At 36.4% G+C, this 22,385-nt stretch overlaps 1 protein-coding gene and 1 long non-coding RNA gene across 3 annotated transcripts in view; both read right to left on the bottom strand.

Moving 5' to 3' along the window:
* ARHGAP15 (Rho GTPase activating protein 15) overlaps nucleotides 1-22,385 on the bottom strand; it is a 619,910-nt gene that overhangs the window by 444,041 nt on the left and 153,484 nt on the right. The gene's annotated exons all lie outside the window — the stretch shown is intronic.
* LOC115522174 lies at nucleotides 3,817-5,416 on the bottom strand. Its single transcript, XR_003971269.1, has 2 exons — nucleotides 4,720-5,416; nucleotides 3,817-4,471 (listed from the first exon to the last, which is right to left on the bottom strand). It is a non-coding gene; the product is annotated as an uncharacterized LOC115522174 (long non-coding RNA).

The raw sequence follows: 22,385 nt of genomic DNA, 5'->3' as shown, positions 1-22,385 counted from the left end.
AACCACCTAGCATGTCAGTGGCAGTACAAAGACTTGCGATTCTAATACTTACCATAGCTCTTCTATGCACTGGGCACCATGTTGTGTATTTCGTGTGTGCATATGTTCTCTTTCTTATCATTAAGCCAATTCTGCAAACTGGATATAATTCTCTTTTCACTGGGGAACAGCTGGAGGCCTAGAGAGTCAGTAGCTTGCCTGTTATCCAGTGAGCTAGTGGCAGACCTAGAATCCCATTCTAGAACCGCATGACTGTAAAACCCTTGCCTGTTTTCACTTGTGCTGTCAGTCCACTTAATGCTTAAAAAAAAACAGAAAAATTTTAATAGAGCATGAAATCAAATTCTAAGATAGAAATTTAAGTATGATTTAATTCAATTTCTGGTATGGCTATTTTTATTGAATCTATTGAATAATAATTCATTTCATCCCCATTCTGGTTCTTTCTCAACTTTTCCCCTTCTTACAGATATATCATAGACCTAACAACATAGTATCATCTGAAGTCTTGAAAATATATTTAAAAAAAATCCTCATCACGGTTTTAAGTTTACATATTGCCTTTCCTCAATTGCTACTTAAGTGTACGAGTTTGAGGAAAGAGGTTGTGACTTACACTGTTTTTACCAAGAAAGGTATAAGACTGTACATCTAGTCCCATGCTCGTGAAAAACTAAAACTGATTCAGGCTTTTCAATAAATATTAGAATCCATAAATAAATGCAGTGATGTCTCATTGAATTGGGACTAATTATACCACAAGAATTATATCATGAAAAATGAGGAAATTCACAATTATGTGATATAGTTCTGCCTGTTCAAGACCCCACTGTGCTCACTCTCTCTCTGCCCCAAGTCATGAGAAGGTAAACTGGACAGACTCAAAACAAATTTGCATTAAGTATTAGAAATTTGCCTTTGGCTGAGAGGAAATGTTTTTCTTTCTCTTTCTCCTTTTACCCTGAAAATATTCCCCAGCTACTTCCAGGCTGGCTTCCTCCCCTCTTCACTTAGTTTGTGATATGAAACAGGAGGTCCTGATTGAAATGTATTAACCAACTATACTTTAATTGCATCTTGATCATATATTGCTACCCTCACTGAGCCTTACCATTTAAATATTACCCATAATGTGCCAAATTTAAGGTCCTTTATTTAGTTGAGATATCTTATAGGTAGAATGGTCAGAATTCTAATATGGTCCCAAGATCCCAGCCCCCTGGTATGAAGGCCCAGTATAATTCTTCTCTTAAGTAGTGGGCAAGATCTATGACCACAATGGGATTTCACTTTCTGGTTAGGTTTTTTTATAGGACAAAGTGGAAGGGATTTGGCAGATGTAATTAAGGTCACAAATCCATTGACTTTGAGTTCATCAAAAGGTTAATTATCCTGGGTGGGCCTGACCTAATCAAGTATAACCTTGAAAAGATGATTGGTACTTCTCTGAAAGAAATGACTGGAAGAAAGAAAGATATTCTCCTGCTGATCTTGAAGAAGCAAACATCCATGTTATGAATTATCTAGGAACTCAGGGCCTCAGTGTACAATCACAAGTGATTGAATTCTGCCACCTGCCAGTGAGCCTCAGATAAGATCTCAGCCCTGTAGACACCACACTAGAACACCTCAACAGCAGCCATGTGAGACCCTGAGCAGAAAACTCATCTAGTCTGTGCCCAGAGTCCTGCCACGTGGAAACCATGAGATAATAAATGTGTGTCGCTGTTGTTTAAAGTTTATTTTATTTACTTTGAGAAAGACAGAGAGAGAGCATACGTGCACATGCAAACAGGGGAAGGGTAGAGAGAGAAGGGGAGAGAGAATCCCAAGCAGCCTCCACACCGTCAGCATGGAGCCTGATGCGGGGCTCGATCCCATGAACTATGAGATGATGGCCTGAGCCAAAATCAAGAGTCCAACGCTTACGTGACTGAGCCACCCAGGCACCCCAATGCATGCTGTTTTAAGTGGCAAAGTGTGTGGTAATTTGCTACACAGCAATAAACAACTATTAAGAAGGATCAACAAGTTGGTGGTATATTGCCAAAAGGGGTGGGGAGAGTGAGAGGAAAGAGACCATCTGAGGTTACTGGCATTCAGGAAAATAAATCCTTGCTCCTCCTGAAGTGGTGTCTGAATTCGATAGAAGCCTGAGGTCAGGACCTGGAGTCCATCTTACTCCAGCACACATGATTATCTCCAGATCGGTCCCATTTGTCCTAAATGCTCTCCCCTAAATAATACTAATAAGGACTAATATTTTTGAGTGTTTTGTAGGTGCTAGGCACTGTGCAAGGAAATTTACACATATTTTGAATTTTGATCCCCATAATCACGAGATGTATGGTTATGTATTATTATCAGCCCTATTTATCAGATGATGTAATTGATGATCTATATGGGTTAAATAATGTTCCCATCATCAAATAGCCAATCTTGGCAGACTCAAGATTCTAACACAGATCTACCTCATTCTAAACCTCATGATCTGAACACTTTACTGTATTCCTTTTCTCTATACATGTACTTGCTCCTCTCTATTGCTACTATTTGAGCTCTGTGGTAATGACTATGCCTTTCAATCTTAGAAATATTTTCCATGTCTTTCTTGCATTTTTGTCAGTATCTTAAGGTATTTTCTTACCTTAATGTAGGATTTTTGTTTGAATAAAAGTGACATGTCTCTATATAAGAAATTCACAGTATGCCCAGTAACATCACTGAGATTGTTCCAATAGTTTTTAATGTAGAGATGGGGAACAGGTGTTTGCAAAAGTATTTTTTTTTTCAAAAAAAAAGAAACTTGGTTAAAAATTCAATCTAGATGTATTCCACAAACTGTTTTTATAATGAAATAAATTATTTATAAGATACACAATGCACTTATTTAGAAAATATCTTAAAGCATATAGTATCAACTAGATTTATTTGACTGGCATACTTTTGGCACTAAATGATATTTATATATTTTAAATTACCCTTAATTTGTTTATAACAGTTGCTCAAATTCCATTTGTATAGAAGGACCATTTTTCCCTAAAACACTGATATTCTACTACTTGCTTCACATTAAAGATTTGTTTTCTTCTAAGAGTCCATGACAATTAAAACATTGTAAAAAGAAGGTTGGTTGTGTCTTACGTTTGATATATCTAAACAATATGGATTTTAAAATCTCTTCATTATTATACTCAATTTTATTTTTAAGATACTATGTCTCTTAAGGGTGTGGAAGGGCCAACATTTCAATATCTTTGACCCACAAAAATAGCAATTTCATATCATTCAAATAAGACTTAAATAATGATTCTGACGTATCCATAAATCTCAGTGAGCATTGCTTTAAGACCAACCATAACTTTAGCCCAAATTGCTTTTAAAAGTTAAATGGATAAGCTAGAAATGAGAAAGTGATCCCAGAATCCTGAATGTGCATATTTAACTTGTCATTTTGTACTTATTTACAAAGGAGCAGTTTTATTATATTTATCCTCAAGGATATAAGCCATTACGTTTATCCTTACCGATTACGAAGTAAGGGTTAGATTATAAAATCATAAGAGTTTATATGTGGCCAAGCTCATGATTTATTCAGATGAGTATTTTCTCTTTGATAAAAGGGTCATTTTTGTGAAAGGGCAGGACGATTATTCTCGAATTCAAATGAAAGGAATAGATATGCATATATAATATGTTAGTTCAGCTATCAATAGGGAAAGGGTTGGTATTTCACTACCTGGGAGAATTTAGTCATCTGCAAACTATAGAATGCCTGATCTCCTTCTTCCAAGCAATTTTTGTCATAAAATCATAAAATAGAATTCTTTCCCACCTTCCATATTATCTGTGCCACTAAGTTAAATAAGTATTTTCACCAGAAATGCAGATTTTCAGCCCAGAATTTCACACCACATTGGACTGAAATTTTCAAAAAGAATATAAAGTGTCAGAATTATTTTTAGTCAGAGCAAGAAGTATTATTTATACCTTGCTATAGTTTTTTTAATGTGAAAACTTAACAAAAAAATTTAACTTGGGGGGAAAAAGTAAAATCTGAAAGTCAGTTTCATTAAAGGTCCTCTTTAGCAATGTCTTGTAGGGCAAGGTCAGTAGTACTGATCATGGTGGTGGTGACATTTTAAGTGTAGAATCACACAGAAGAACCGAGAAAGAGATTAATGGATATGGAACACCAGCAATGTACTCAACAAGAACTTGATGCTGGTTATCTCTGGTGATGGTTTCAACATGCCTGTGTAGAAGAGGTTATTAGGTCTATTTGGCAGGTGAAGAAACTGAGGACAGCAAGAGTAGAATCCATTCAAGGTCATGTCTATGGTAAATAACCAAGTCTAGAATTAAGCACAGTAATACTTCAGAAACTGAAGTTCTTGACTTTTCATATGTAATCACTTTGGTCAATACTTGATTGGATTAACCAAGAGGGATCATATTTACCATTTAAAACCTTTTTTTTTTTTTTTAATTTTTTTTTTTTCAACGTTTATTTATTTTTGGGACAGAGAGAGACAGAGCATGAACGGAACGGGGGAGGGGCAGAGAGAGAGGGAGACACAGAATCGGAAACAGGCTCCAGGCTCCGAGCCATCAGCCCAGAGCCCGACGCGGGGCTCGAACTCACGGACCGCGAGATCGTGACCTGGCTGAAGTCGGACGCTTAACCGACTGCGCCACCCAGGCGCCCCCATTTAAAACCTTTTAAGAGCACTCTCATCTGTCTGTGTATCCATCTGTCTTTCCAACTGTCTATCTAATATATTGATCCTATCTCCATTTGTATGTATATATATACATATATATATATATATATATATGTATGTTACATAATCTACAAATTCACTGTAACATTGTCTTAAGTCAATATAAAATAGCTTTTTTTTTTTTAACCTCACCATCTGAGTTACCTGTTCATGGAAAACACCTATATTTTGTACACATAAATCTTCACATCCTCATTCAAGACCTCTTAATGCTGATTTTAAACACCATTCTAAGAAATTAAGTTTCTCAACTTCTAGCAAAATAGAAAGAGGATAGGAAATGTCACAGAATTACCTTATTAAAAACACCAGGGTAAGACAAGACTAAGAGGTGAAACTCTATAAAAATCTAAGAAAAATTCAATGCAGGATTCAATAATCTTCTACATTTTAGTAAGTATCAACAGTCATTTTGTAGTAACATACAAAAAATAATATATGTGTATAATAAAAGGTCATCAAGAAAGCATTATGCCAAATTGTATACATATAAGCCATGGGAAAATGTGATAAATACTTAGAGGATTTCTATTCAAAATGTTGGCTACTACCTTTTGATGCTTGAAGAGGAAAATCTCAGTCACTGTGAAAACATAGCTACCCTAACAAAATTTTCAGAGTGGTGAAATATTTCTTATAATGGATATATTTAAGACAAAATTTAATAATTTCTATATTAATTTTTAGATCTTGATATAGAACTTCAGAAAACTTAGTACTTACTTATTATATCAGAATCATCTTCAGCTGTCCTCTTTCTTGTTTTTGTGATTTAAAAAACAATGGAAGGAGGACGCAGGCTAGAAATGTGAATTAACATAGCAGTGTGGCAGAGTTAAAAGAATAAAAATTTCAGAATCTATAGAAGTGTATTGCAAGAAGTTTCTTGCCACACACTAATTGTGTGACTCTGAGAAAGCTCCTTAACATCCTTGACATTCAATTACCACATCTGTAAAATGGGGACCAAGTTTTTATGAGGAGGTTGTACATGTTTAAATAAGATAATGAATGTAAAACAACTAGCACAGAATCCGGTATCCCATTTACTTTTTGAATTATTTTGATAACTTAATTTACTATATAATTATTTTGATAATTCCAAGAACTGAGATTCATACACACTACTGCCATACATGTGATGAGACTAAGGTCATGTATATGGATTTTACTAATACATTTTCTGACGAAATATTACCTAAAAGTTGTATGAGACTGACTTATTAATAAGAACACTCGTGTATTTTCTGATGTGAGGTTCCAATCAGTGTAATGAGTTTAAGTTTGAAAGCACCAATATGTTTTGGAAAATAATTATTAGACATTTTCTTTATGGCACTAATTTTCTGTTCACATGAATAAGGCTTAGTGAAGCTGCCATAATCACTTTGCAATGACACAAGTGGAAATTCTCAGAAATGATGTTATAATGATAAGGTAAACCAAAGTACTGTCAATACCATAGTGTGCTAAAAGGATAATAAAGAGTTTCAGTATGTGAAGATGCTAACTAGGGATTACATCCATTTGAAGTAGAATCCTAACAGTGCCTTTTTACTAATTCTTCCCTATGGAAATACATATGAGCATAGTAATACATATGTGGATGAGATATCTGATGACAGGATGTGATCTAGAGCCAGAAGTGACAGAGAAACAGAGTGATAAAGAAGTGATAGAGAATATATATATATATATATATATATATATATATATATATATTATATATGTAATCAATTGATAACTAAATATGTGCCAGGGAATATTAGAGATTCCCACTAAAGAGAATGCTACTTAATAACCCAGTGAAATATAATTTAAGAATTAAAATGGTAAATCTATGGGGTGCCTTGGTGGCTTAGTTGGTTAAGCGTCCGACTTCAGCTCAGGTCACGATCTCACGATTTGTGGGATCGAGCCCTGTGACAGGCTCTGGGCTGACAGCTTAGAGCCTGAAGCCTGCTTTGGATTCTGTATCTCCCTCTCTCTCTCTCTGCCCCTACCTGCTTGTGCTCTCCTCTCTCATAAATAAATAAATAAAGATTTTTTAAAAAGGGTAAATCTACAAACTGATAGAAGAATGTAGAAGAATGGCCAAAGCAAAAGGTACAAACAAGGTGTACTGTATGTCAGACAACACAAAGTGAAATCGATCCAAAATCCAGGTCTCCTGTGGGAAAGAATAAAAATTCCTGTGCCATTACTAGTTGTGTGACTTAGGATGTTTAATTAACTTTTCTATGCCTCAATTTTCTCATTTGTAAAGGGGAGATCACAATTGTGCAGTAAGTTCGTCACTAGAAGTAAATGAGATACAATACGCAAAGCATATAGCCTAGTAATTGACACAAAACGTTGTTTGCTTGTTATTTTTACTTAACTGTATATATATGAAATACTGAGGTTCTGTGCTATTTGGCCTAGACTGGGATGTAGAAATCTATTTCAATAATAATATTTTTTCTTAGTTCCCATGGTTTAGGAGACATGCAAACAGTTACACAGAGAATTTTCTTTTTCTTTTCCTACAGTGCTTGTAAGTAAGATGGCTGATGGCTTTTCTCATCATGTTTCATGCATTCATCATAATGAGCCTGAAATAGAAGGATGTACTGGTAAGAGAGACAAGTCAACGGTGGTGCCTGAAAATGTTCTGAGTTGCTGCTAAAGACATAAATGCTCTTCCACACAGAGAGGGTAAAAAAGAACAAGATAGAAATCATGATCAGGCAACTGAAGAAAGATCAGGATGACAGTGTCATGAAAGCCACCAAGCAGAGTAATCAGGACAACATCTGCACTGTAGGCTGCTAAGAGAAGGTAAAGATTTAGAGTCAACCAGTGAATGCTGTAATGCTGTAGACTCAGTATGACTGCTCAGGTTCAAGGCACTATCGATGGTGTCCAAATTTGTGATCATTAGCAAGTACAATCAATCACTTCTCAATTTTGTAATCTGCCCACTTAGTGTTACAACTGCCTCGGTTACCAGTATAACTGACCTTATGTGGGTTTAAGTCCCCTCATTTGCTATGACTTCCTGATTAGAACTGCTATCATTACTACAATAATAATAACAGTTTGAATTTAGGCAGATGTATGTGCTCACTCTTAGGAGAGAGTCCCCCAAAGAAATAAGGGTATGTGTTTCTTTCATTTTCACATTGGATGCTAGTTTTTCTGGCTGTAATATAATTACTCAAATAGAAGAAATGCAAACAAGCATATAAGCTAAAACAGAAGGTGTGTTGTATGACAATCAGAACAAGTGAGATCCTTGTCTCACAGGCCAAGAGGTTCTGAGGTTTAGAATGGGTTTTCACTGAAGCCTAACTCCTGATCCAGAGACTTCTAGGAAACTATCTGACCAGATTGCTTCTGCTTAGGGAGATACTGTGAGGGTAAAAGTGCACAGAAGCAGTTTAGATGCTATTGTGCTATTGCATTGAAAAGCTACTTCTAAATAATCATTCACCTTCCACATCACCCAGCAATATGCTTATGAAAGCTGTTTTCTTTCTTGTAACTACAGGTGTCAGATGCATCAAAAAAGCAGAAGTGCCCTTTCAGCTCTTCTCTGTGCCATTCCTTGTCAATTTCATGCTGCCTACAGCAACAACATAATACTAAAAACAGCAATGATGTCACTGGAAGTGCTTTGTGATTGACAAAGAAGAACGGTAATAGTCAGAGGTGGCTCCTCAGAGAATTCAGAACTCACTCGATGTCACCCAGGGGCTCATCCCCTGATTGGAAAGAGGGATGAAGTGTTCTCTGCATGAAAAAGCATAGATGAGAAGTGATGTAGATACAGGAGAACGGTCAGTTACTCTAGAGGTACTTAGAAGCAGGACAGCCTGAATACGGAGAACTTGGTTAATTTCTCTGTAACAAGCTCGGGGGGGCCCCAGAAATGTAACGACAGTAAAGCACATTCCTTAACTCTCACACTTGTTGAAATGAGTAGAGGGTGGCATTTGTTTGGAAATCCCTCCCCAGTCTTTGTTCCCAGAACCCAGTATTCATTTTCCTGTGCCTACATACGTAGCTCCTCAGATAAACATTACTACTGCAACAAATCGTAGAGTGCCAGGCCTCACCAGATGGTTACATTGAATTAAAAATATATGCAGAAATAAGTTCTAAAGTGAAAATGGATAAAGATATAACTCTCACTAATTCCCAAAATTGCCTTCCATTACAGCAATGCTGCTACAAATACTGTCTTTATCCACCCGAATCTTTGTTCCCGGCATCGTCCTCCTTTGAAACCCTCTGTACTTCTTCTCTATTCATAAAAGGACCAGCTAAAGTCTCACATCCTTCATGAACACTTTCTTGACAATTCATATGTAGTGATCCCTCCCTTCCTGGAAATCTTACTGCTTGCCTTTTATTTGCCCTTTCATCATGACTGTCCTTTCCTATCAGTTTTAGAAATCTCTTTTCTTCTCAAAAGAATCTAAATTCCTTGAGATTAGAGGCAATTTAAAAAATTCTGCCCTCTGCTGAGCCCTCACGATATGGACAAGGTAGGAAGAAGAACAGGAGTCTGCAGGCTGGGACGGATTGCACACAATTATAAACTGTGTAGCCTAAGCCAAGTCTAATTAGAGGAAGTTTCTTTCAGGAAGAAAACTGTTCCTCCCAATTTTCTTCTTTCTTTTCACATGACATTTCTCTTTCTTTCATGGGAGATAGGATAGTCTAATGGAATTAGACCGTCTAGATTTAAATCCGATTCTAATTGATGTTAACCATATGGCTCTGGGGAATTTACTGACTCCCCCATGCCTCAGTTTCCCCAACTGTAAAATGGACTTAATAAAAATAGTTGCCTTTAGCATCACTCTGAGTACTAATTAAACTAACATATATAAACTGCTTACAATAATACCGGAAATACAGTGAGTGCTAAATACATGAGGGCTATTATTTTGTTATGATTAAATTGCTTCTTATTAGCTTCGTATTCAATTACATTCCTCTCTGGTTTCTCTCTGAGTAGAGGTCACTTGTTTGTAGCACAAGTCCACCTGACTACAGACCAGTGACCTATAGCCCAGAGCCTTAGGCTGGATGCTGGGGGAGCTGATTCCTCAGTCACTGATCAGTGCACCAGCCCAGGAGTCTTTGGGATATTCACTGTTATTTCTGGACTGCCTTTGGCAGACGACGATGACCACACCAAATATGTGTTCTCCCTTCCATGGTAGACATTTATGGCTGGGAAGTGGCTTCTCCCAGAGACTATACTTGCCAGCCCTCTCCCCTTGTTTTCAAATGGTGAGCCCCATTCTGGCCAATGACATATAAGCAGAGGTGACATGTGTCACTTCCAGTGCAAGTATGCCCTTCCTCTACTTCATTCTCCTTTCACTGACTTGATGCAGATGCATGCAGTGACCTCAGAAGCCATGTGTTAAAGACACTGGGTCCATCTGTTGGGAATTTCCTAGGAGTCTCGATGTACTGCCTGCAGGAAAGCAGCCTGCAATCACCAATGCCCAAGCTGGGCTTTACAAGAGTGGGCAGTGAAATTCTATTCTGTTTGGTCCATTATCTGGTTTTGGGTTTATTTTTTCCAGTAGCTAGTGTTATCCTAACTAATATGTTGCCCATCAGTAAATTGGAGAGAAGCCTACCCATCTTACCAAAAATTAATTGTTAACTCGTAAAGTATCAAAGTTTCAGAAAGCACCAAGTAAATACATGTGGTAACATTTTCCTGCTTACTTGGTACTTACATTCTGAGAAAATTGTGTTAAGTGTGCATAATAGCTCACCAGTGCTTCTTGACATATCCATAAACTGAAATGCTCTGGGTTCCAAAGTAAGTGAGCTGCAGCAGAGTCTGTCTTAGGCTCTTGAAAGGTGCTTATTAAGATTCAGGTTTGAAGGAAAGGAAGGTTTAGGGGGAAATGATCATTTGTCATCATGACAAACACCAAAGGAGTTTTAAGTAAAGAGTTGAGCAAGGCCAGTTTACCATTGAGTTAAATTCCCAGAGCTTTAATGAATTTTTGTCAAATGCACTTAAATGGTTTTATACTACTGTGATCCAAATAAATATCCTTGATTTTGCTGTTGTCTCTGCTTTTAAGTACACAATTTTTACAACTGAATAGGCAAAGAAAGAAAGATTTTTCCTGTGTGTGTGTTAAGTGTCTGTCATCAAATAATACCTAAAACTGAATTCGAATATGGACAGTCCATCACACACTATCATTTTAACACTTAACATTTACAACACATATATCACTTTTAGTTTCCTCCCAGAACACCCAGCCTTAAGACCCATATCTGAGGCACTTTCAGTCCCTGCCTTTCATCAAGTACTTGTGGGATTATGCATCATTAACAAAGCCTGACATCTTTGATGCTCTGAGATGGTGTAAAACTCTGAAATCAGTGTTAATCTAACCTCTGCCAAAATGAATACAAATCACACTCTTGTTGGTACAGAATAGATTTGTTTGAGGGTAGCCTTCATCAAGCATCCTCCTCCCCCACAACATCTATGGGTCTCAAGAGAAGAATATAAATGGAGATACACACGCCGTATATGTAAACATCTTACAGTAGTATATCCAGCTAAGAAACTTCATAAAAGAATTTTCCAAACCATTTCATTTGTTGTGAGGACTAAATATCTTAATACATGTTGAGTTTGGAACCATACTTGGCACATATTGAGGACCCAATAAATGTTAGTTGCTTTTGTTGTTTTATTGCTGTTGATGATGATTATTTCCTCTCCTTGAGAATGTTACTTGATGAATAAATGACTCTGTGATTGATTATTGGGCCACGAGCCTTCTCTGGACCTTGGGTGCCCTCTTGATTAATGAAACGATGTCCGAGAGGATGGCATCAATACCACCAGAGCCAAATGCATACCAAAGTGACTATAAAAAACAAAACACTTCAGGCACTGGAGCTTCCACAGGCATTAATTTTGTAATGACTTTAAAAATGAGAATTCTAAGATAATTTATTTAAATTTTACGTTTATATTTATGTATGATAAGCTAAATGAAATCTAAAGGCTAAAGGAAGGGTTTGAATAAAAACACCGATTAAAATCACTAATTCTAATACAATTGGATTAATACTTGGCTTAGTAATGTTATCACTTAAAACTAATGGGGTCAATATCTATTTCTAGAAACAATCAACAACAGCTCCTAAATTATAGCTGTGTTTCCTAGCGCTGCTAAAATTAATGGTCTTGTAAAATTCCTATTATAAGAATATATATTTCAAATACTGAAAACTCTGCCATAAATTATTTTACATAAATAATTATTTTAAAAAATCAATAAGACTATTTTAAAGTTTTGGAACTAAAAAAAGATTTTTTTAAAAACTTGCTTTGGGAGTAATTTATGAAAAAAAAATTACAGTTCTTTCTATTGTAATAATTTTTAAAAGGACTGCTTTTTCTATTAAATTTTTTTAATTCAATTTTACAGGCTGTTACTCTATAAATAGAACTATCCATTTTAAATGGACAAGGTGAAGTATATAAATGACATTATTAGCGTTGCTACTAACAAGTTTTGAACTATGCATATTACACATAAATAAAACCAAACCAAAGAGGATACCAATCTATGAACAGTAGGGATGGCATCCCTATTATTTCCTCAGTTTGAGGTATAAATGGATCAAAATAATTGAGTAGTATTGGCATCTTCTTGCATTACATATTGAAAAAATGCATTCATGAGTAATTTAACTTAAAAAAACCCGAGCAACTATACTTATATAGAGACCATTAGAATTTCTTAACTTTCTCCTTTTATAATATTCTAAGTTATGGATTAGAAACTAATGTTACCTCAAATGTCTGATGAAATTGGTAAGTCATTGCAAAATCCAAGCAATTGTGTTCCAAAATAACAACAGATGTGCTTACAGGACAGAAAAGCCAAATATTATTTACACTTACTGTTATTAATTTGGGGACTTTTGGCTACAGCTGTCCATTAACGCCACTGAGAAATGGACATTCCTTTGAGAAGTAGTTGCAGCTTTCCAAAAGTGGTCTGAAACTTCCCAGTCTCAAAAATACTTTTATTCTAAAATTTTAAAACATGCTCTATTTATCTAAACTAATTTCTAGCTAACCAGAAACTTGTCCAGTATCCAGGTACATCTCCTAAAGATATTGGAGTCTTTTACCAAGAATTTACTCTTTAGTTAGTGATAGTCTCTGCCCCAGTCTTGACACGGACAGGGAAGAGGGCTTTGGTACCTATCCAAGAAGGGCGATGATAAAATGGGTAGATACACAGGGCAAAGGTTCAAACTGAGTCAATTTGAATCAGATCAATCCATCCTAATTAAAACTTTTAATTCACTGCCCATTTCCTGAGTGCTAACCGGAACCAGATCTTCACAAAAGAGGTGAGAAGGGAAGAACAGAGAATCTTAATCAGATTGCGGGACATCTTCCAGAGCACTCCCTGTGGCTTGCTGTTGTGACCCTACCGGGTCACAATGAAGGGACCCCACCAGGTAAAAATGCACTGGAGTCTTTCAGAATTAGGGGAAAACATCATTACATAGTGTGATGGTTAATTTTATGTGTCAGTTTGATTGGCTTTGGGGTGCTCAGATTAAACATTATTTCTGGGTGTATCTGTGAAGGTGTTTCCTGATGAGATTAGCATTTGAATTGGTAGACTCTGTAAAGTAGATTGTCCTCCTCAATGTGAATGGGTATCCTCTAATCTCTCAAGGGTATTTATAGAACAAAAGATGGAAGAAGGAGGAATTCACCCCCTTTTTCCTGCCTCATTGATTGAGTTGGGACGTCTCAGTTCCTCTTCTGACCTGGGACTGGAATTACACCATCAGCTCCTGGATTCTCAGGCTTTTGGAGTAGGGCTGAATTTTACCATTGGCTTTTCTGAGTCTCACGCTTGCAGGTAGTAGATCTTGGGACTTCTCAGCCTCCACAATCACATAAGCCAATTCCCCATAATAAATCTCTATGAAATATATATACGTATGTGTGTGTGTATATATATATATGTATGTATATATATATGTATATATACGTATATATAACATGTATATATTTTTCCTATTGGTTAACAGTTAACTCCAATTTATATATGATAAAATGGGTCCTATATATATATGTGTGTGTGTGTGTGTGTGTGTGTGTGTGTGTGTGTATTCTTTAAAAACAACCACTTGATTTTAAACTACCATGCAAAACTGATTTGCTTTTCTGTCATAGTACTTAACATAATAAAACAAAACACATAGGGGTCTGTGACTGTGTTTATGTGTGTGTGTGTGTGTGTGTGTGTGTGTGCGTGCATGTTGCTTTCTATACAGATTTAAACATCTTAAGGACAGAGTGTCTTACACTTCTTCATATTCACTATTGTCACCTGTACCTCCCCAAAATATTTAATCTGATACTTTACAAATTGTAAGTCTTTAGTATACTTTTGGGAAAGAATTGAATTCAGTTAACCAATTGAATTGATACATTTAAAAAAATTTTTAGCATTTATTTATTTGAGAGAGAGAGAGAGAGAGAGAGAGCACAAGCAGGGGAGGGGCAGAGAGAGAGGGAGACACAGAATCCAAAGCAGGCTCCAGGCTCTGAGTTTTCAGCACACAGCCCAACCGGGGACTCAAACCCACAACCAGGAGATCATGACCTGAGCCAAAGTCAGCTGAACCAACTGAGCCACTCAGGCTCCCCATATTGGTACATTTTTGATACAAACTATCAAACCCAGTCAAAATCACTTAGGCTTTCTCTGTTGCTGTTGTTAATAACTCTCTACTTTTTTTGCCTACACTTTGGGCATTCACTTGTGATCTGCTCAGTGCTACTTTGAGCTCACAGAATAGTAGTGCTTTTCCCCAGACTGATAATCTCATTTGTAAGTTCATAACACCCTGATTGATTTCTTCTCTCTGTCATTCAAAGCCTCTCAGACCAATCTTTCATATTCCTTGATGATATCAACACCTAACTGATGCTACTCTTCTCTGCTTTGTTACCTGTCACCATTCCAGTTATTGTTAACTACCTCTCTAATAACCTCTTGTTTCCTTGACTTCCAAACCACTTTTATTTCTTCAGTCTTACCCCCTAGAGCCAGCTACAGCTAAAACTCTGAATTTTATCAGAATAGTGCCACATTATCAAACTCAAAGACTTTCTACATGTCTACCCATGATTGAAGCTGCCTCTTTATATTAGTAAAGAGGTCACATACTGAAATTATATGGGTTACAACAGAAATCTCATGTGTATTTTATTTGATCCATATATTATTGTGTAAAAGTTTAAAAATTATTTGCTAATATTTAAAACTCAAGAGAGTTCGTGTAAAAATCTAGATTTCTGATTTCCTCTGGAAAAAAAAAAAGATTTGGCAATTTTGCTCCATATTCCTGCATAGCAATGATTTGAAAAGCAGCTCCTTTTTTCTCAGATGGGATGAGCAAACTCTAGTTTTGAAATTACCCTGTTTTCCTTCAATATTTAAACCACATCATTTTATTCCCTTATTTTGCCAGCCATAGCATTTTAGTCTGGTTCCTACTTGAATATTTTCTTTTTTTCCAAAATTATTTTAACGTTTATTTATTTTTGAGAGAGAGAGAGCATGAGCAGGAGAGGGGCAGAGAAAGAGGGAGACACAGAATCCAAAGCAGGCTCCAGGTTCTGAGCTGTCAGCCCAGAGCCCGATGCGGGGCTCGAACTCACAAACTGTGAGATCATGACCTGAGCCGAAGGTCGGGCCACCCAGATACCCCATTACTTGAATATTTTCTGAACTTACATCTTGCCATGTAGCTTTCATTTCTCAATGCTTTCATCTTTTATTATTTTACTCAATCTCAACCAAAACTCACTTTCACCAACCACCCACTCTATGCCTTCTTCCTGACGTGAAGAGTTGCAGGGAAGCATCATGGAATTGTATTGCCCTAGCCGTTGAATAGTTTGCTGTCTGCTTTGAGCTTGGCTGCTACTTAATATTGATCACTTTGCACTCTGACAATTACATGAATCATCCAAATTGGTTGTAAAACTTCTTGAAAATCTGACCCAAATTGTATATTATAATTAATTATTTGTAGTTAAAATACTGAGAATCATGTGGACATTTAATACAGCCCACTCATTTAAGTATTTGTTCAAAGCTTATGATAGGAGCAATTTTAAGAAATCACCTTGTCTAGGGTATATGAAAGCTACCACGTAAGAATTAAAAGGAATAGTAATAGGAATAAGGCATCACACTTTTGTTTAATAGGGGCTCAGATTTCAGGTTTTTTTTTACTTGCCCTTTATATAAACGTCTTGAACAAATGAAAACCTACAGAGGCTGCATGTTGTAATTTCTGGGCACATCTGGGTGGGAGAACAGGAAAGAAGCTTTGAATCTCTGCAAAACAGGACCTTCTTTCCAACCAGGGTTTTCAGCCCTGTAAACTGCTATCGTGTGTACTGCCTTCCACAAAGATTTAAAATTCATCAAACAGACAAAGTGTATATTTAATACTCACATGAGGGAATACAGAATGCCTTTCAATACATCAAACTCCTAAACCTTTTACATCCTTCATTTTTAAGCTACATGGATTTTGATTTGTACAATTTTAAAAATATTCTGAAGCCTAGTCAATCTAACAGTAAAAAGCACTGTTGCACAGTAAGAAATCAAGAAATACAATTCAGCAAACCTGGTATAGTTGGTCCCCAGGGAAGCTTTTTTCCAATTCGGTTTGTCATAGCCCAGATCCATCATGTCATGCTAGCCTAACTTACTACTACTGTCTTTCATTTTTTCCCCCTTTTTTGGCACACTCCAACTATTTTCTGTTAAACTAGTGCTGTCACAAGAAAACATATAAAAATGCTCTTTTGCAAACACTCTGTTTGGTTCTCTCCGGAACTCTCCGGAGCTACGGATTTCTCTCACTGTCTTCATCAGGGGTGAATGTTGACAGATCAGTGAACCTTGCTGTTAGTAGTGACAGGCTTGATGCTGTTTTGTGCAAGGTAAAGAAAAAAACCCAAGATAAAAAAAAAAAAAAAAGGTTCCTGTGCCTTGCATCTACAAGGTCCCTGATTCAACAACAAAGGCTTATGTTCAAAGATGATTAGCTTAAAGACATTTCAAAGATTTCTGATTGTAGCAGCAGTTGGGTGTCTTGCCACTGGGTGAAATATGTATTCCCTTGAGAACAAAGGCGGAAGCCAACCTCTTCTGCTGAGATGGCACCTTTAATAATCCCATGTATTTATCAGCATTTGTGTCAAGATCTTAGGGGTTTTGCCCTTCAGGTGAGGCTAAGAGTAGATGAAATGGTTAGGGTCTTAAACAGTCCTCTAAGGTGTCTGTGGAGGGAAAAAAATGTCCCAGGTATGTAAGAGAATGAGAAGAAAATATTCTTGTGGACAAAAACGTACATGGTATAGAAAAATACCTCCAAGGTTTCTAATTTTTTACAGACTGCTTTAAAGTCTATTTTGTCTGATATAAGTGTTGCTACTCCAGCTTTCCTTTGACAGCTACTTACTTGCATGCTAAATACCTCTCCATCCCTCACTTTCAATCTGCAGGTGGCTTTCGGTCTGAAATGAGTCTCTTGTAGGCAGAGTATAGATGGGTTTGGTTTTTGTGTGTGTGTGTTTTGTGTGTTATTTTAATACACTCTGTCCCCCTATGCCTTTTGATTGGGGCGTTTATTTTCTTTTAAGTAATCTCCACACCCAGTGTGGGGCTCAAACCCACAACCCCGAGGCACGCTCCATTGAGTGAGCCAGCCAGGTGTCCCTTGACTGTAGCATTTAGTCCATTTACATTCAAGTTACTCATAGGTATGTATTTATCACCATTTTGTTACTTGTTTTGTGGTTGTTTTTGTAGTTTTCCTCTTATCCTTTCTTCTCTTTCACGGTTTGGTTTTCGTTTGTGATATACTTAAGTTCCTTACTTTTTGTTTTTTGCATATCTATTATCGTTTTTTTGATTTGTGGTTGCCATTCGGTTCATATATAACATCTTCTTCCTGCATATAGCAGTCTATATTAAGCTGACGGTCGCTTATTTTTGAACTCATTCTTTACTCCTCTCCCCTCCACGTTTCACATATTTGGTATCATCTTTTATATCCTTTTACTTTGTGCTTCCTATTTTTCTTACTCTTACTTATGGCTTTGTTTTCCACTCACAGAGCCCCTCTTAACATTTCTTGTAGGGCCTCTAAGGTTTCTAAAGGGAAGAGTAAATAGCCTTTAGGTTATTCATAAAGCCCAAGATAAGCTATTGTTTTTTAAAAAAAAATGTGCAGCATTCTTTTTTTCAAGTTTGAATCACGTAAATCTAAAGAAACATATCTTTTTAAAAAGTTAAAACTGAAAAATAGGTAAGCTTATTTTTTCAAATAAAACTAACAAGCTCTGTATGTGCTGTTGCCATGGATTTTTCTTGCAGAACCATTCTGCATATTGTATACGTGACTCCAAAGAAAAAATGGTTGGTCTGCAGTAGGAGGTGTGGGATGCACAGGAAACTTAACTGAATGTGCACACCAATGAGTGGTACTCTTCTGTGACCTATGACACCGTCCATCACCATCCAAGTCACATTCATGGACTATTGAATCGTGTGGAGCTTTCCCCCACATGTGCTTACACTGAGCTTGGATCTTTGTGCTTCTCATCAGTGCAAAAAGCATTCACACAGTGTGTATAAGGGTCTATGGGTTCTAGAATTTCCAGGGAATGCCAGGGACTTGAGGAGATAATCTTTCAACCAATGACCTTGATATGGTCTTCCAAAGTTTGAAAGATTAGAAATGGACGCTAAGCATTCTTCTCTTGGCACAAAAGTCAGTCTCCAAATCTAAGGTTTAGTCTCCCCTGGAGAGACATGAAGACAGGAGTCTCAGACAATTCTTTAAACTTGATCAGAGGCCATAAAAGCCCATCCCATTTTCCTCTTTGTTTTGGAAGTGAGCATTCAAAGACACATCTGTGATATCAGAGCTTTTCAGGATACCAAGCTGACGTCCTAAAGTATGATTTCAAATATACAATGAAATCAAGCAGACAAGATGGATTCTGAGAAAAGAAGAAAGAACTTGTCATAAGTAACTACAAGCCAGATAATTAGATTGAGACTGATCTCTTCCAATGTCTTCTGGGGCACATTTTCCATTGAAGTCAAAGCAGACTCCCTAACAACTTGCAATCTTTCTTCCAGAGGAAATAAAAGGAAGCAATAAACTTACTTCTATAGGAATTCATAACATGTACACATATATATGTGCATACTAACATGCATACACACGCTGATATCAATAGAATCTCACATTCTAGCTGCTACGCTCAGACAAAGCTGGGAATACAGCAAGCGTCAAATTAAAAAGAGAAGCACAAAAACTCTACATTATCACATTTACATTACCCTCTCCTGTATATGTATATAAAATAAATGGCAGAAATAGAGATCCGAACAGAAGATGGTACAGCTGATGATGATCTAATGGGAAGAAACAAAGAACAAAAAAGAAAAAAACCTCTGGGTGGGGATTCAGAAAACCAGGGGCTTAAGGCTTTAATTCTTCCATTTTTTTTTCTAGATGTGTGATGAAGAAGATGTTTATTCATATCTATTAGACTCTTATCTGATCATTAAACGTATAATAACACCACTTTTCTTGAAGGCCACTGTGCAGGCTAAATGTTGTATTGCATGTGAAAACACTTTGAAAACTCATATACACTTGGCAAATGTAAATGAGGAAGATTAAATCACAACACTGAGATTTTGTTCAAAAAAGTTATGGGATATTTGGAGAAGACATTTTTTTCTTTCATAATTTTGTGCATCATGAATTTTCATTTCAAATTTCAGGGGATTTTTAAGTTTTTGCTAAAGTCAACATTTAAAAATATTGTATGGATGTAAAATTATTTTATCTACACTTAAAGGGTATATATAATGGTTTGATGTTTCAGTTTTCATGTATAACTTAAGTCTTGTTCAAACACACTAAAGATAGAGTTTTATTAGGACTGGCGAGGATGATACCAACATATATTCATGGACTTATTCCATCTGTATGGAATATGTAGATCTCACTCTAAATATAGTCTTTCAGTGTTCTGAAATGCTTGTGCTTTGGAAATCTGAAGTACAATAAACTGATACTACATTAACTTGGAAATTTAGTTTCTCAATTTAAAAAAATGTGCATCATCTCACAAGATAATAGATGTTTTCTAATTTTAAAAGTTGATGCATACAGATCAGTGACAACTCTGAAAAAAGCCCCTATGCCATAGTATTTCACTCAATGTATTTTCCATTTTCATCCTTAAGATATTCCTAATCAATCCAACTTGCCACCTGATGTAGGTAAAGAAGTTATTTGAAGGAAAAATGCTATTTCTAAAGGACTCACAACAAAATGTAAGTTGGTATTATTTATTCAGCCACTTAGCTAATTTATAGTTAACGTGGATTTTGCACTGGTAGTTTGAGTGTTTAACTATATAATCTTCACCAGGTTTTTGTATGCTTATACTTCTCATTTCCTTTATGTTTAAAAAATACCCTATGGTATACTGAAAAATATATTGAATTAATTAAGTTTCCACAGTTATTTAATTTTCTCAATCAGTATTGGGTTTACAAGTAAAACCCCCAAGTGTAGAAGTATTGAATCAGATGTTTAATTTTTTTGTAAGTAACCCCTGGATGAATTTATACATGTTTAGTTTCATGTGCACATGTCCTCTTGATATCTTAAGAGATCTTATCACAGATTGCTTTATGACATCAGTATACTATATATTTTGAATCAGTCTCCAAAAGCATAACATGAGAAGCCTATAAGATTTATTTCCAAAAGTTTATTACCAATGATTCTGTTGAGCTCCAATGTACATTATTTCTAAAAAATTAAAAGAACAAAGTAAGAATTAGAGACATGTGGACTGCATAGTTGCTGAAATCTGTAAGTCCTAGGCTGAAAATGTGTCTTGCCTAGAAGAAACCTGAAGGAAAAAAATATAATCTGAATCTTATTTTTGAAGAATCAGCATCACCTTTCGTAATTCCTGGCAACTTGTATCATGTGCTCAATGCTTTAGAAGGTGTGATTTTTTTAAATTTTAGGTTTATGGGTTTGGGTTCAATGTCTGTTATCTACTGATTAAGTCAGTTTCACCCATTTTTCTAGAGCACTCTACCACACAGCCCAAGGTCATCTCCCAGTTGCCTTTCATTTATTTCTATTTTTTTTCCAATTGTCTTTTAGCTCAGTGTCTGCATAATGGCCAAAAGTTGGCAGCACTCACCTACAACCTTCCTGTAGCTTCTACAGTTCTACAGGGTTACATTTAGTTCAACAGCTAGCAACATCTAAACATACTTGATAGGTTTCACTACTAAACCAGGACTCATGTTTTCCCTTGGGAGGAAAAAAAAAGAGGATCTGGAAAAACAGGCCTGCTTTTCTATATGGTGACCATTAGGTGGCACTGAGTTACAAAGGGCAAAGGCTCCCAGTGGAAGATGCTGAGCCTGGCCTACTCTAACCCTATAAATTAACTCCTGGCTCTGGCTCAACATATCTAGTCGTTGCCATCCTTGTGCCCTGGTCTGAGGTTCCAAGTACGAGTGATTGGAAACCTATCTCTATTCTTGACAATAAAAAGAGAGTCAGGAGAAGGAGGTGGTTGGGAGTGAGGTGGGGGATTCAGCATGTTTTTTTGGAAGAAGGGGTGAATCTTCAAAGCAGAAATGTTCAGTGAACACTTGGAAATAAATGACTAGCGCTTCCGTGAGAGGAAAGGATTGGTGATAGAGATTTTTGGAATCATTCATGGAAAGGCAGAGCTAAAGAAGGTGAAATTAGATGACAAGAAGAATGAAAGAGCAATAGCTAAACATGGGGAAATATTCACAATTATGATGCAGGCAGAGAAAAAGAACCTAGACAAGGAGACAGAAAGTTTGAAAGGAAAGAGTGATAAAATCTTATTATTGGCTCAAATTTATGGTGTTTTTTATTGTGGGAAAAAGAGAGAGGTATGCATAAAGTGAATGGTGAATAATTAAAAGCTTAATATTACTACAGGTAGGAACAAAATGTCTGGGTATAACAACAGTGCAAAGTCCAATCAGGTGCTTTGCCGAAACCCTTATTCGCATCAAAGACAAATGAGTGTCGAACTCAATGGGCAGAAAACCAAAAATATTTTTGAGTATGTGACTATATACAATTAGGTATTACAAGAATAAAGATACATATTTTGCATTTTTGTGGTAAAATTATCTTTTTAATATCTAAACAGCCTTTCGCTAAATATTTGACTACAGATTGATCACCTTTATCTTAAATGTAGCACTTTACAGATGATGGTGAGGGAGTTCCTTGCTCGTCCCTTAAATTTTTTACTTTGTCTCTTTGGCAGTTCCAGACAAATAATGTACGTTGAGGAAAGCGGTGAGAACAGAACAGTGTGAAATTATTGATCTCTTGCCTTGTGAAGTTTCACAAGTCCTTGCAAAAATTTACAAGTTTGCTTCAGGGCAA

Source organism: Lynx canadensis, chromosome C1 (assembly GCF_007474595.2).
Source record: "Lynx canadensis isolate LIC74 chromosome C1, mLynCan4.pri.v2, whole genome shotgun sequence".
NCBI lineage: Eukaryota > Metazoa > Chordata > Mammalia > Carnivora > Felidae > Lynx > Lynx canadensis.
Note: the sequence above shows the minus strand (reverse complement) of the source record. Positions and strands in the feature narration are given on the sequence as shown.